Here is a 5,893-nt window from a genome sequence, read left to right as displayed (position 1 = left end):
AAATGACTCAACAGCATCAGGTTTGGTTTCATTTTTCTGTCATTAAATGGCTTGCTATTTTATGAGTATCTTTCATCAGAAAAATTGAATATTATAAAGTTCTACTTCATTCCAACTAATCCACAAAGTAATTATAGCTCAAATTTGAATATGATTCTAATTCATATGAATTGTGAAAGTAAACTGACAGATGTTGTTGTTGTTAGGTGCCATCAAGTCAGTACCAACCCATAGCGACCTTATGCACAACAGAACGAAACACTGCCGGATCCTGGGCCAACCTCACTACTGTTGTCACGCTTGAGTTCATCGATGCTGCCACTTGGCCAATCCATCTCGTGGGGGGTCTCCCTCTTTTTCTCTGACCCTCCACCTTACCAAACATGATATCCTTTTCCAGTGACTAGTCCCTCCTGACAATATGTCCAAAATATGAGAGACGAAGTTTGGCCATCTTGCCTCCAAGGAGCACTCTGGCTGCACTTCTTCCAAAATGGATCTGTTGGTTCTTTTGGCAGCCCATGGCACTTTCAATATTCTCCTCCAACACCATAACTCAAAAGCATCAATTCTTCTACGGTCTTCCTTATTCACTGTCCAGCTTTAGCATGCATATGAGGTTATTGAAAATACCATGGCTTGGGTCAGGCGCACCTTGTGATTGCATGCTTGATCAATTTCAAACTGAAGAAGGTGGTAGAATTCTTCAATTTCATCATTACTGACTTTAGTGGTTGGTGTGTAAATCTGAATAATAGTGGTATTAACTGTTCTTCCTCATAGCCATATGGATATTATCCTATCACAGACTTCAAGCATTGTACTTCAAGGCTTATCTTGATGTGTTCTTTTTAATGATGAATGCAATGTCATTTTTCTTCAATTTGTCATTCCTGTCGTAGTAAAACACATGATTGTTCTATTCAAAATGGTCAATACAAGTCCATTTCAACTCATTAATGCCTAGGATAGCAATGTTTATGTGTTCCATTGCATTTTTGACATTTCCAATTTTTCTAGATTCATACGTCCATGTTTACAATAATCTGTACATTCCATGTTCAGATTATTACTGGATGTTCATATCTGTTTCTCTTCATTTTGAGTTGTGCCTCATCAGTAAATGAATGTCCCATAGGCTTTACTGCATTTGCATCATCACAATCAACTGTACTTTAAGATCGCAGCTCTTCTCCAGTGGTATTTTGAATGCCTTCCAACCTAGGGGCTCATCTTCCTGCACTAAATCTGACAATATTCTGGTTTTCTTCATTATGTTTCAGTATTCAATATCTTAGTGCTATCTGACGGTGTTCCGCTGCTATTCATAAGGTTTTCAGTGACTAAACATTCAGAAGAATTCCATCTCTCCTTCTTCCTTATCTGTCTTTGTCTGGTAGTTCAGCTGAAATCTTTCTACCATGTGTGACCCTGTTGGTATAAAAACACCGGTGGCATAGATTCCAGAACCACAGTGACATGACATGCAAGTCACCACAATACAACAAACTGACAGATGAGTGGTAGGGCAGAATTAATATGTCTAAAATCCAGAAGAGACTCTAGGGCATATTTTGCTACTTCATATACAAAGAGGATATTTAATAGAAGACTAAAGCAACCTAATTTAGACAAAGTCAGGCCCTAAAAATATAATGAGGTAATAGCTAATTTCAAAAGAATCTTGAATAGATTGAAGGGAAAAAATCACAAATCCCAATGACTATCTTATGAATATTTAATAAATGAGGACTTCAGCAATTGTGGGTATTGTTTTCTTGCTTTATTATGTGTGTGTTTTGTGTGTTTATCTGTTGGAGGGCTAGGAGAATGACTATACTTATGTGTTAATAATTTCCCCCTTTCCTCATTCACTGTGTTGTTGGTGCTAAGCCATGTGATTCCGTTTTTAAAGAAAAGTCTTATTAAGAACTAATGATGGATTGCAGTTCCTCTTTGTTTGATGATGAATGGGCATACCTCTTTGTGCAAACAATATTTACATCATATTCATTAGTGCTGCTTGAACATTTAAACAGAAATAAGTGAGTCTGTATGAATGCTGATTATTCAAAAGGGCAAACTGTGTACTACAATTTGTTGATACTTACTGTCATAATTGGAGTCCCGGTGTGGCACTGTGGGTTAATGTGCTGGACTGCAAAGTCAGTTCAAAACACAAGGTAGGTGGTTCAGGCTCACCAGCCACTGCTCAGAAACCCTATATAGGATAGCTATGAGTTGGAACTGACTTGATGATACTTAACAGCAACAACAATTGTTGTACTTGCACATCTAAACTATTCTTTCTACCTTAGGAGTGGAAATCCTTGAGTATGTTTTCGAGACACATGTCAGAAGGTTTGCTAAATGTATAGACTTCTGAGAGAAATTTGAATGATGAGAGGGACAAAAAAAAAATTTTTTTTTCTTGTCTGCATGAGGTGTCATGGATGCAGACAATTGCCCTGGGAATTCAGATTTACTGAGACTACAAGTAGGTTTGAACCTCAAGGTCTGCATTTCAAGCTCATCAGCTGCTCCTCAGAAATGCCAAACGGGGTCACTATGGGTTGGAACTGACTTGATGATACTTAACAACAACAATATCCCACTCTGAGCTGCAATAGCCAAGATATTAATGATCACTCTCCAGTAATTCTTACAATTTTGAATATCTTGAAACAACCTTCCTGGAAATCATTCTCTTAGCCCTCCAACAGATAAACACACAAAAACAAAAAAACAGAAAACCCCAGCACTCACTCCTGTCAAGTAGATCCCAATTCATAATGACCCTATAGTACAGAGTAGAACTGCACCAGAGGGTTTTCAAGGATCATCATGGAAGAAGATTGCCTCATCTTTCTCCTTTAAAGTGACTGGTAGGTTCAAACGACTAACATTTTAATTAACAGATGAATGCTTAACCACTACCCCACTGGTGGTGGTGGTGTTGGTGTGCCATAGAGTCAGTCACAACTCAAAGCCATCTGCATAGGGTTTCCGAGGTTGTAAATCTTTACAGGAGCAGAAAGCCTCATGTTCCTTCCACAGAACGACTGGTAGTTTCAAATTGTTGCCCTTGAGGTTAGCAGCCCAACGTGTTCTTGGTTTTCATTTGTATATGTTATCAATGATATTGTCTGATTATTTCTATATTCTGTTGGGTCACTGCTGTTTGGAATGGGCACAAGTATGGATGTCTTCCAATCAGTTGGCCAGGTAGATGTCTTCCAAATTTTTTTGCATAAATGAGTGAGTGTCTACAGTGCTGCATCAGCTTGTATTTCAATTTTCAATATGTGTTCCATCAATTCCCTGAGCCTTGTCCTTTGCCAATGCCATCAGTGCGCCTTGAACATCTTCCTTTATATGCTATCTCTTGAAATGGTTGAACATCAACTAATATTATTTTGCCCATAGAATCCATCAGTATTTCACATTGAGGCTTGAATTTTTTCTTCAGTTCTTTCAGATCAAGAAATACTGAGCATGTTCTTCCCTTTTGGTTTTCAAACTCCAGGTCTTTCCACATTTCATTATAATACTTGACTTTATCTTCTTGAGCTGCCCTTTGAAATCTCTTAAGCTCTTTTGCTGCCTTATTTCTTCCATTTGCTTTAGCATCTCTACACTGAAGAGTAAGTTTCAGAGTTTCTTCTAGGATTCAGTTGCTTTTTTCCTTCTTTAATGTCTTTTTAATGACCTTTTGCTTTCTTCCTGTATAATATTCTTCTTTTTTTTTTTTTTTTAAATGATTTATGTGATAGTTTGCATGGGAGGACATTAGCTTCACATTGATCCCATCATATATCATTTCCTTGCCATGGTTACAATCCCCTGCATGCATCATCCATCAACCACAGGGTATAACCCACAAGGCTGTCTCCCCCCTTCCCCCACCCCGCCCAGTTGTCAGCAAACAGCCCCTCTCCCTCTCCAGGTCCAAAGTCCCCAGCCGCTCCATCTCTCCATGTCATTGTCTCTGCCTCCATCTCTGGCATCACTGCTTCTCTGGGTAGGGTTCCATTCTCTGTTCTTCTCCCTTTATGGTCCCAGGGACCTCTGCTCCTATACTACAAAGTTAATCGCTCCCCTCCCTTTGCCACAAAACATCTACCTTTACATGTCCAGCCCTCACAATCAATACTGATAACAATTATTCACTATTGTATCACAAGAAACCTATCTGCACTTCCTTTCAACAGCCCCACCTAGACAGATTGGATACTACTCAGTGGAGATACTGCCTTCCTCCAGGACCTCTGGATCTAGGTTCCCTCTTGAAAGCTGGTAAACCAGTCACTTCTTGCCTCTGTAGCACCCCCATTCTGGGTAGCCAATGTCCAAGTTGCCCATCCCTGTTCTCTCCATGTGTGGAGGGGGTGGGGATGATTCTCGCTGTGAAGATTTGTTCCCTCTTTTGAGCTATTGCTTCCATAAGTGTTGGTAAAGCTCATCAAATTGTATCAGATTATTCCTTTTTTTTCCCCCTCTTCTTTCTTCTTCTGGTTGAGCTCTGATCATCCAGTCATTGAAGCCAGGTCAAGTGGGTATTATCTGCAAGTGTGGGTGTTCTTGTGCATATGCCTTCTCTTCTTATCAGCTGGACGCTTCACTCGCCACTCTAATCCTCTGTGGCTATGTCACTGACTCTGGGTCCAAGAGTCCCCTGGACTTGCCACACTGCTGGCCAACCAGGTCTCCGCCCGGGTTCACAGGATTCTATTGAGCATTGTAGGGCTTAGCTCATAGCTTCATTGCTGCTTTTCCCTCACTTCCCCTTGTTGGTGACAAACGTGGTCACCAATCAGAGTGTGAATTCCCATTGAGTCTTAGTCTTAAAAAGGGGTTTGCCCTGAGGGGGACCAGACCAATTGCCTTGATGTCTCCTGGGTAAGCCACTTGTTTGTTCTTGTGGTAATCAGTCAGTCTGCCTATATTATTTTGTATTTTTCCTGTCAGTCTTTCTTTCGGGAAGTATCTTCTGTTCTTCTGGCTGCTCCAGACTGGTCTGCTTGTCCTTTCACATGGAAATTTCCCCTCGGAAGATTCCAGGTGTTGTTCAGGATTCCACCTATGGTTTTGTGTAATACAGAGGCTCCTCAAAAAGCCTCCTTCACTGGGCATGTTGTAGCACCATTTTAGGTATTCCAATCTGTAATAGGCAGAAGACAGACTTACAAGCTTTCTATGGTGATAATTCTGGCTATCCCTTTCTCTCCCCATCCAGTGTCTATTTTATAGTGGTATGCCAGGGAAACCAAGATTCAAAAGACAGCCAAGCATCTAAACATTATTTCCCCCCTTTTCCCCATTCCAATCATGTCTCAATTTCTGTATCCCAGAGCCCTGTTTTTCCAAGGTTGTGCATACATCATTATTTACTTCTGTCCCACTTCAGCTTCACATTCATCCTATCATATTTCATTTCATTGCAATGATTACAATCCCCTCCATGTATCATCAAATAACCAAAGGATACATCCCACAGGCCCGTCCCTCCTGGATGTCAGCAAACAGCTCCTCTCCCTCCCTGAGTCCCGTGTCCCCAGCCACTCCATCTTTCCTTGCCTTCATCTCTGTCTCCATGCCTGGCCTCACTGCCTCTCTGGGTAGGGTCACACTTTCTGCTCTTCTCCCTTGATGTTCCCAGGGATCTCTGCTCCTGGGCTGCAAAATCAATCACTCTCCTCCTTTTGCCAAAAAAAAAGAAAAAGGAAAAGAAAAATCTGCATTTACATTTCCAACCCTCACAATCAGTCCTGGTGGCAGGTATTCACTGTTGTGTCACAAGAGTCTTATCCCCATTTCCTTTCGTCAGCCCAGTACCAAGAGATTGGAAATCATTCAGTGGAGGTTCTGCCCACCCTTGCCCCGTCTGGAACTA

The sequence above is a fragment of the Chrysochloris asiatica genome, unplaced genomic scaffold, assembly GCF_000296735.1.
Source record: "Chrysochloris asiatica unplaced genomic scaffold, ChrAsi1.0 scaffold00042, whole genome shotgun sequence".
Taxonomy (NCBI): Eukaryota; Metazoa; Chordata; class Mammalia; order Afrosoricida; family Chrysochloridae; genus Chrysochloris; species Chrysochloris asiatica.
The sequence above is the reverse complement of the archived record's forward strand: the minus strand, read 5'-3'. Positions refer to the sequence as shown.